We start from the raw sequence: 11192 nt of genomic DNA, 5'->3' as shown, positions 1-11192 counted from the left end.
ATATTTTTATCCTTCTAAAAAATTATGACATCTTATTTTCATATTATGATATTCTACATACAAAAAATCATAATTTTGATGCAAGATGTCATAATTTTTTTCAAAGAGCAGAAATATTTTCGTTATTCAAAATTTTTAAATGAAAAAGCAGAACTGCAAATATTAATTAGCGTTGAAAAATGATTGAACAAAAATATCCCTTCCATATTATGACATCCTATATAATATTATGATATCTTGGACTATATTATAACATCTAATTTGCAAGAAGTCATAATTTGACGCAGGATGTCATAATATGCCATCGGATATCATAATTTTTTTAAAAAATTAGAATATTTTTGTTATACAAAATTTTTAAATGAAAAAATGGAACTGTAGGTATTATATGTGTGTTAGAAAGTGGTGGCTACGTGAACCAATCATATAAATCCTTCCTTCACATATGAACATGTGATATTAATATATTTCTGGACTTTTCCGTAAAATTAAAAGGTTTGTAGATGTTTGTTGCTCATCTTTCCGGAGGATATATTACACGTATGTAGAAGCTCTATTACAATAAGAAGGATGCAAATTACCAACTTGCTCAGCATCTAACTATATTCTTCTTGTTCTTATTCACAAATTCTTTTCTACGAGTGCAATCACACCATTAATTACGAATTTGAAAATTTAAGCATCTTTATTAAATCAAACTGCTCCTCCAAGATTGCCGTATAGATGAAGAGAATCAATTGTAACAGCTAAGATCTGCTGCAAAACATGACCATGATGTCATGGAGAAGGAGCTTAAAGCATTTGTGTCATACATCCATGCATATAAAGAGCACCACTGCTCGTCCATCTTCAGGTTTCCATTATCCCTACTTTCTTGATCATCCAGAATGTTTTTCTTTTAGTGTCTGGTGGAAAGAACAAAAAAAACTGGGCAATTACCATGGAGTATGGCTCACTGCAGATCCCTTCAATGTTGGAGGCGAAACATCAATATCTCTTAGTTGATGGTTTTTCCCCTGAGAATGAATGATATGTTTTTTTTTTTGATGGAACTATTGAGGACGATATCAATCTTAGTCAGATTAAATACAAGCAAGCAATCATTTTATAGGCAATATTAGCTCTCTGCTCTATAATTCTTCTTATTTTCCACTCAGCACCATGTTTGTGGTTGATCTTTGGTTGGCATGCCTCTTCCACTATTTGTGACCAAATCAGAGACAGGCATGCCTTACATACACAAGGCTAGTGCCGGAATGACTCAAATTCTTTCCTTTGTTCAATCCTCATTTTTTTTATTTACAAACAAATCTTTGAATTTGGAGAGGCAAGGCTTAGGAGAAACAATGGCAAAAGACGTTGCAAAGGAAGGAAGCAGAACCCAGCAAGAGCAAAATCAAGAAGAGTGAAGCAGATCCCAGATGGTTCTATTATTGTTACAAGGAAGATAACAAGTAGGCAATGCCAAGCAACTCAGATCAAAAAGGAGGACGAAGAGTTAGAGGAGGACTATCACTTAGTGAGAAAGCTAGAGCAAGGTGAGATTAAGAAAACGAGTATAAAAAGTTTATTGGCTCTGGAATTTCTAGCAGGTTTTATAACTAAAAATCACATAAGGATAAAGTGATAAGGAAGAATTTGATATCTCAACATCTTTCAGAAATGGTGGTCCTAAATCGAGTGGAACAGCGGAAAAGGACTCATGTCGCTGACCCAACTATTTTGAAATTAAAACATAGTTGAGATGAGTTAAAGAACAGATTTCATCAGATTTCAGCACAAATGACCTTTGAAAACCTATACTATATACAAAAAGAGAATCAAAGCTAAATCAAAATGGAAATGCAAAAAGATTTGAACGAAAATGTGGGATCATAGAGGCACCGATCATTTGAAGATGATGCCGCAAAACAAGATCAATAAAAGGAGCAACAAGTTATAATATTCCGTCATGCTTTATGGCGGTTTATTGGTGATCCAGGTTGAGGTTGGATATCTTGCAATATGCAAGCCAAAGAGGGTTGTTTGAACTCTAGTCAAGTCTGGCTATTATGAGAATAGCTAGTGGTGCCTACTGACTTACCTTTGCAATAGACCAATAGCACATCCACACATTCATTGTGCATGTTAATGGCTCTAGGCTTGTTGGATGGTATGGCTTTGTTCTGGGGCTTCTCTAAAACAATTCTTTGACTAATGGCTCTAGAGAGGGCTATGTATTCATCTGGAAGACCTGTAACATTTTAACATGCAAGAATGGTGACAAACATTATATTTGCTTCTCTTGAAGAGTCCATGAATCAATTGAATCGAGTCACTTTTATCAGTAGTAATCAGGTGGTTAAAGTTGAATGGTAGCATCTGCGGTTGTTAACATCCCTAGATGTAGCATTCGTCTTAACGAATCACTCGCAAGAATTGGCCATTTGCCAGCATCCATTGCCATAGGGAGCCATTAAGTAATCACTTGTCCACTCTGGCAATTGGAGAAAATCTTACCAAAATTTTCCAAGAAAATAACATAGCAGAAAAGCTAACATTGGTTAGTTCAGGTCGTGCAACCTTCCTTAAGGCAATGAAGGCCGAACTATTTCACCTTGCCCGCACCTTTCATTCCCTATATTTGCTTGTGATCTACAAAGCTTTGAAGTGGCCTCAGTAGGATCATTGCCAGAACCGTTTGTATGGAGACAGCTTTGAGAATTGGGTGTCTTGCTCCAAATATGATAATTTCCCTGTGCCATCTTACATTCTTATCTTCCTGAGGCATAACTCAGAAAATGTTGATTTTATCAAATAAGGTGGGAAAACAACAGAGATTTTGCAGCTGAACATGAATTACTCCTGTTGGATACAAAATATCCACGGCCGAAGTTTTCAGCGGGATTAGCCCTTGCGAGCTCAGCCCGGACCCCTACAGGAGCCGGGCTACGTCGCCAACTTCAACTGAAGAAGGACTCCGCCCGAACTCCCACGGGAGATGGGCTCTGTCCCCAGCTCCAACCTCAAGAGGGACTCCGTCCGGACTCCTACGGGAGCCGGGCTTCGTCCTTAACATCAACTGCCGGTAAGCCTTGACCAGACTCCTACGGGAGCCGGACTTCGCCTTTGACTTTAATTGCAGGAAGACTCCGCTCGGACTCCTACGGGAGCCGGGCTTCGTCCTCGACTCCAACGGCTGCAGACAGACTTCGTCCGGACTCCTACGGGAGCCGGACTCCGCCGACAACTTCAACCGCAAGTAGACTCCGCCCGAACTCCTATGGGAGCCGGGCTCCGTCCTCAACATCAACTGCCGGTAAGCCTTGTCCGGACTCCTACGGGAGCCGGACTTCGCCTTTGACTTTAATTGCAGGAAGACTCCGCCCGGACTCCTACGGGAGCCGGGCTTCGTCCTCGACTCCAACGGCTGCAGACAGACTTCGTCCGGACTCCTACGGGAGCCGGACTCCGCCGACAACTTCAACCGCAAGTAGACTCCGCCCGGACTCCTACGGGAGCCGGGCTCCGTCCTCAACATCAACTGCCGGTAAGCCTTGACCAGACTCCTACGGGAGCCGGACTTCGTCTTTGACTTTAATTGCAGGAAGACTCCGCCCGGACTCCTACGGGAGCCGGGCTTCGTCCTCGACACCAACGGCTGCAGACAGACTTCGTCCGGACTCCTACGGGAGCCGGACTCCGCCGACAACTTCAACCGCAAGTAGACTCCGCCCGAACTCCTACGGGAGCCGGGCTCCGTCCTCAACATCAACCGCCGGTAAGATCCGTCCGGACTCCCACGGGAGCCGGACTTCGCACCTAACTTCAATTGCAGGAGGACTCCGCCCGGACTCCTACGGGAGCCGGGCTCCATCGCCAACTTCAACTGCAGAAGGACTCCGCCCGAACTCCTACGGGAGCCGGGCTCCGCCCGCGACTTCAACTCCGAGAGGACTCCGCCCGGACTCCCACGGGAGCCGGGCTCCGCCCACAACTCCAACCGCAAGGAGGACTCCGCCCGGACTCCTACGGGAGCCAGACTCCATCATCAGCTCCGACCGCTGCCGAACTTCAGCCGACGGATCTGCACTCCCAGGCAGGCCACGATAACGGACAACACTGCTCCACTCCCTGCGGCGGACCCTACGCGACCCCATTACTCCCTGACAGGCTGTATTAACGGTCATGATTCTACTCCACTCCCTGCGGCAGACCCTACGCGACCCCATTACTCCCTGACAGGCTGTATTAACGGCCATGATTCTGCTCCACTCCCTGCGGCGGATCCTGTGCGATTCCACCACCCCCAGATGAGTCACGACAGCGGATACCGCTCCACTTCCCGCGGCAGGCCCCACGTGGCACACCCCGATGATTGCCACGGGTCCACCCCACTACTCTCTGCAACAAACTCCGCCTGACCCTGGGCAGCCCGCTGCCAAACGGTTACAGATGTCGCTATCAGGCTACCGCCCCCTCCGCCTATAAAAGGAGGCTCCAGATACGTTATTCAATAAGCTCTCATCTTTCATCTAAAAATTCTGCTAAATTCTCCGTTCGAGCACTCCATTCTTGTTGAGGCAGAAAACTGACTTGAGCGTCGGAGGATCTTGTCGGAGCAACCCCACCTCCGGTTTAGACTTCCTTTGCAGGTCCCGGTGGCGACCGCGACTTCCTCGACTCCAGCTTCTCCGGCGCAAGCAGATTTTTGCACCAACAGGATTGGCGCTAGAGGAAGGACTGTGTCTTCGCAGTACCCTTGTTCTTGAAGGAGCGTTCAACGGAGCCGCCCCCGATCGTCTCCTCCGACACCCACTCCTTGTTCCCCCACAGGATCCATACTTGATGCCTCCTCGCAAGGCGTCCACGCGACGGTCCACGGCCTTCGCGGTCAGATCTCAGGCTCCGGCCTCCCCTCCTGTTTCTCAACCTCCTCCTCCTCCGGCGGCGGCGGTCGGCGCGGAGCAGTTTAACCTGCTGGCGCAGCAGGTCAGAGGCCTCACCGAAGCTGTGCAAGCTATGCAGCAGCAGCAGCCGCAGGTATCGGTACGCCCGGAAAGGGCATCCCCGGAACACCAGGATCCGACGGCGGGGCGGGCCACCTGGGCCAGCCGCCCCGTCCTTCCTGAGAAAACGAACCCGAGGGTAGAGAGCCCTCAATCGGACCACGACTCCACCCCTGAAAGATCCCTGCCCCCGTTCTGTCAGAGGACCTTCGAGACTCGAAGTCAAGAGGATTTCCTGGACCGGAGGCTCCAGGAGATGAACCGGCGGATCGAAGAACTCCGCCATGCGCCCCCCGCTTATGGTGAGGATATTTGTACTGACCCTCCCTTCTCCCAAATGATCATGCAGGAACCGATCCCGCCAAACTTCAAGCTTCCCCAGTTCGAAAGCTACGACGGGACTTCGGACCCGGTTGATCATCTGGAGGCCTTCCGGACGATGATGCTGCTTCACGGTGCTCCTGATGCCATTTTATGCCGGACCTTCCCGTCCACCTTGAAGGGAGTGGTGAGGAATTGGTACTCGACTTTGAAACCGGGTACCATCTTTTCCTTCGATCAAATGAGCCACCAGTTTGTGGCCCATTTTGTCAGCAGCCGGCGCCCCCGGAAGGGTTCGGAGTCCCTCATCAACATCAAGCAAAGGGAAGGGGAGTCCATTCGGGCCTACATCAACCGCTTCAACATCGCGGCGCTGGAGGTCCGAAACTTGGACCAATCAGTCGCAATGGCCGCCTTGAAGGGTGGCCTTCAGAAGAATGATCTTTTGTTCTCCCTGGAGAAGAAGTATCCCAGAGATTTTGCTGATTTGCTGGCCCGGGCCGAAGGATACGCCCGAGCGGAAGAAGCCTTCAAAATGAAGGATGAAGAGACGGCGAGGGAGCGGCAAGCGGGAGACTCGAGTAAGCCCGCAATTGAAAAAAGGCCAAAGAAAGCCCGACTGCGTTCTCGATCCCCTCCTGGGCATAAGCGCGCCCATACTCCACCCCGGGCGCACAGGAAGAGAAGCCCGGATCGCGGGGTTCGGCGGGGTTTCCCACCAAGGAGATTCCGCAACTACGCCCCCCTCAACGCCTCGAAGGTCCAGGTATTGATGGAGGTCATGGAGCAGCTCCCTAGGCCGGAGAGGATGCGCACACACTCCGGGAAGCGCAACCCCAACAAGTTCTGCCTCTACCACCGCGACCACGGCCACGACACAGAGGAATGCGTCCAGCTCCGGGACGAGATCGAGGAGCTCATTCGGCGAGGTCGACTCGACAGGTTCATCCGACGCAGGCCTGAGGGTAGAAGAGATCGGCCAAGGGCCCTTCCGCAGCCTGAACCGCCAAGAAGGGAGGAGCAACCCGGGGACCGGCCTCCCATCGGGACCATCGACTCCATCACCGGAGGGCCTCAAGGAGGAGCGGACCACCCGCGACCGTGAAGCTCGGGGAATCTGTAAATGTATCACTTACGATTTCACCTTGAATCTAAATTTCTTTCTACTTGACGTACTCTTCCCATCTGGCGTGGATTTATTACGACTGGATATGACCCCTCCAAACGCTTGAAACAAAGTCATGTTAGGAACGAGGGAGAACCCCGTCCTAACGTACCTAAAATGAAAATCCGACTATCTCAAAATCGGATGGGGGGAGAGGCCTTACAGCGCCCTAATGTGCCCCCACAGCCATGTCAGGAACAGGAGGAGAACCTCGTCCTGACATGAGCAAAGTCGAAGGCCCGGTTCTTTTAGACCGGATGGGGGGAGAGGCCTTACAGCGCCCTAATGTGCCCCCACAGCCATGTCAGGAACAGGAGGAGAACCTCGTCCTGACATGAGCAAAGTCGAAGGCCCGGTTCTTTTAGACCGGATGGGAGGAGAGGCCTTACAGCGCCCTAATGTGCCCCCACAGCCATATCAGAAACAGGAGGAGAACCTCGTCCTGACATGAGCAAAGTCAAAGGCCCGGTTCTTTTAGACCGGATGGGGGGAGAGGCCTTACAGCGCCCTAATATGCCCCCACAGCCATGTCAGGAACAGGAGGAGAACCTCGTCCTGACATGAGCAAAGTCAAAGGCCCGGTTCTTTTAGACCGGATGGGGGGAGAGGTCTTACAGCGCCCTAGTATGCCCCCACAGCCATGTCAGGAACAGGAGGAGAACCTCGTCCTGACATGAGCAAAGTCAAAGGCCCGGTTCTTTCAGACCGGATGGGGGGAGAGGCCTTACAGCGTCCTGACGCGCCCCCACAGCCAAGCCGGAAACGGGAGGAGAACCTCGCCCTGGCTCGAGCAAAGTGGAAGGCCCAGACTCCTACGGGAGCCGGGCCCCGTCCACGACGCCAAGGAAGACTCCACCCGGACTCCTACGGGAGCCGGGCTCCGTCCACGACGCCAAGAAAGACTCCACCCGGACTCCTACGGGAGCCGGGATCCGTCCGCGACGTCAAGGAAGACTCCACCCGGACTCCTACGGGAGCCGGGCTCCGTCCGCGACGTCAAGGAAGACTCCACCCGGACTCTTACGGGAGCCGGGCTCCGTCCGCGACGCCAAGGAAGACTCCACCCAGACTCCTACGGGAGCCGGGCTCCGTCCGCGACGCCAAGGAAGACTCCACCCGGACTCCTACGGGAGCCGGACTCCGTCCACGACGCCAAGGAAGACTCCATCCGGACTCCTACAGGAGCCGGGCTCCGTCCACGACGCCAAGGAAGACTCCACCCGGACTCCTACGGGAGCCGGGCTCCACCCACGACTCCAATCACAGGAGGGTTCCGTCCGGACTCCCACGGGAGCCGAACTTCGCCTTGACTTCAGCAGAGAAAAATTCCGAGCGAGAAGGAAAAAGGAAGGCAACGGACCATGACAGCTACGATTGGAAAACGGACAGCGGTCGAGGTACAGAAAACTCTGTCACCGCAAGGACTGGGGCTCCCATCGGGAGTCCCAGCTTTTGAGGAAGTTTTCGACACAAAATAGGACAACTTACTTAGGGTGACAGAAGCTCGGATCCCCGAATTTAAGCCCTAGGAGGGACCCCAGGCCCGAATGGCCCCAAGCGAACCTGCAGCCATTGACGGAAAAATGACAACCGGGTATCTTCGAACGGCGTAAAAGTCGAAAAGGAGCTCGGCAAATAACAATCCAACACGAATAAAAGAGGTCGTCGATGACCTTAGGACGACGTGAAAAAGAAAAGAAGAAAAGGAGGAAGAGAGAAGAAAGAAGAATAAAGAAGTTCGACAGACGACTATTCGATGCAAGATGCAGACGAGGTAACAAAATCTCCTTTTCATTTTTCAACCAACAAGGTGTACGTTACAAGACCCGATGGTTCAGAAAAAAAAATAATAATAAATACATCATCAACGACATCGAGAACACGATTTGGAAAGGATACACCGGAAGCCGCTTCAAGCTGCAAACTTCTCTTCCCATTTCGTGTCCAATGCGTGTGGCGGGCCTATCGGCTTTCGCCCCGCCTTGCTTCGCCCCACCTCCGAAGTCACAACTTCAGGGGGAAAAGGATGGGATAGATTCCCGGGGGCGGTAAGGGCAACGGCAGCGGCGACGAAGACCTGTTTCAAGAAGAACCGGAGTCACCCTGGGAGCAACGGTGGCGCCAGAGATATGCGTCATCACCGAATACTCCGTGGTAGCCACCGTCCAAAACGCTCCGGCAAGGTCGGCATGCGCTACTTCCACCGCCCCCGCAACAAATTTTACTGCCCCACCGTCGACGCCGACCGCTTCTGGTCCCTCGGCCCCGACGGCATCAAGGATCCCGCCACAGCTTGTGACGACAGCTCTGCCCTCTTGACCGGTATAACCCCGCCTTGCTACTCCGAAATTCTCGGACAGAATACCTTTACCGGCGGCCCCCGTTATTAAACCCCTGTTGTTGAAGGAATTCTTCCTTGAGCCCCCTTTGAAACGACGGAGATCCTCAGCGGCCACTTGATGACCGGAGAACTCACCGGTCGCTGTTCTCCTCCTCGCCTTCCTCCAAGCTCTAGACATCCCTTCGAGGATGGCCTCCGAGGTGGAGGACATGACGTGGGAACCCCTTAGAGAAGAATCGAGGGGCTGAAGACGGCAAGGACTGGTGCGGAGGAAGTGGCTGAGTAGCTAGGCTCTCAAACGAAAGAAAGGTGCCGTCCTCTCGGCAGGATGAAGCCCCGAAGGAAGAGTAGGGGGTTTAAATAGCCAACGGATCTTAGCGCAGTTATGACGGCGGGTGTCCCTAGGCCAACTGGTGCATGCCACGTGTCCCGCATATCCCACTCGCCGCTATCGAGAATTGACTGTTCGCAAATTTCTGTAGCGCGACGCTTGGGATCGCGTTTCGGTGGGAGTTCCGAAAAGACTCTTCAGGTCGCCTTAACCGGAAAAAGGGCTCTGACGTGCACACATTAAATGCCAACATATCCAAGGGCGGTTATGCGCAGGATTCGAGAGGACAACTTCGGCCATGCCCATCTCTCTGTACTTCCTTCATTCGTAATTCAAACTCGGAAGTAGGGAGACTAGTGTTGGGTACAAAATACCCACGGTCGAAGTTCTCAGTGGGATTAGCCCTTGCGAGCTCAGCCCGGACCCCTACAGGAGCCGGGCTACGTCGCCAACTTCAACTGAAGAAGGACTCCGCCCGAACTCCCACGGGAGATGGGCTCTGTCCACAGCTCCAACTTCAAGAGGGACTCCGCCCGGACTCCTACGGGAGCCGGGCTTCGTCCTCAACATCAACTGCCGGTGAGCCTTGACCAGACTCCTACGGGAGCCGGACTTCGCCTTTGACTTTAATTGCAGGAAGACTCCGCTCGGACTCCTACGGGAGCCGGGCTTCGTCCTCGACTCCAACGGCTGCAGACAGACTTCGTCCGGACTCCTACGGGAGCCGGACTCCGCCGACAACTTCAACCGCAAGTAGACTCCGCCCGAACTCCTATGGGAGCCGGGCTCCGTCCTCAACATTAACTGCCGGTAAGCCTTGTCCGGACTCCTACGGGAGCCGGACTTCGCCTTTGACTTTAATTGCAGAAAGACTCCGCCCGGACTCCTACAGGAGCCGGGCTTCGTCCTCGACTCCAACGGCTACAGACAGACTTCGTCCGGACTCCTACGGGAGCCGGACTACGCCGACAACTTCAATCGCAAGTAGACTCCGCCCGGACTCCTATGGGAGCCGGGCTCCGTCCTCAACATCAACTGCCAGTAAGCCTTGACCAAACTCCTACGGGAGCCGGACTTCGTCTTTGACTTTAATTGCAGGAAGACTCCGCCCGGACTCCTACGGGAGCCGGGCTTCGTCCTCGACACCAACGGCTGCAGACAGACTTCGTCCGGACTCCTACGGGAGCCGGACTCCGCCGACAACTTCAACCGCAAGTAGACTCCACCTGAACTCCTACGGGAGCCGGGCTCCGTCCTCAACATCAACCGCCGGTAAGATCCGTCCGGACTCCCACGGGAGCCGGACTTCGCACCTAACTTCAATTGCAGGAGGACTCCATCCGGACTCCTACGGGAGCCAGGCTCCATCGCCAACTTCAACTGCAGAAGGACTCCGCCCGAACTCCTACGGGAGCCGGGCTCCGCCCGCGACTTCAACTCCGAGAGGACTCCGCCCGGACTCCCACGGGAGCCGGGCTCCGCCCACGACTCCAACCGTAAGGAGGACTCCGCCCGGACTCCTACGGGAGCCAGACTCCGTCATCAGCTCCGACCGCTGCCGAACTTCAGCCGACGGATCTGCACTCCCAGGCAGGCCACGATAACGGACAACACTGCTCCACTCCCTGCGGCGGACCCTACGCGACCCCATTACTCCCTGACAGGCTGTATTAACGGCCATGATTCTGCTCCACTCCCTGCGGCGGACCCTACGCGACCCCATTACTCCCTGACAGGCTGTATTAACGGCCATGATTCTGCTCCACTCCCTGCGGCGGATCCTGTACGATTCTACCACCCCCAAATGAGTCACGACAGCGGACGCCGCTCCACTTCCCGCGGCAGGCCCCACGTGGCACACCCCGATGATTGCCACAGGTCCACCCCACTACTCTCTGCAACAAACTCCGCCTGATCCTGGGCAGCCCGCTGCCAGACGGTTACAGATGTCGCTATCAGGCTACCGCCCCCTCCGCCTATAAAAGGGGGCTCCAGATACGTTATTCAATAAGCTCTCATCTTTCGTCTAAAAACTCTGCTAAATTC

The sequence above is a fragment of the Elaeis guineensis genome, chromosome 5, assembly GCF_000442705.2.
Source record: "Elaeis guineensis isolate ETL-2024a chromosome 5, EG11, whole genome shotgun sequence".
NCBI lineage: Eukaryota > Viridiplantae > Streptophyta > Magnoliopsida > Arecales > Arecaceae > Elaeis > Elaeis guineensis.
The sequence above is the reverse complement of the archived record's forward strand: the minus strand, read 5'-3'. Positions refer to the sequence as shown.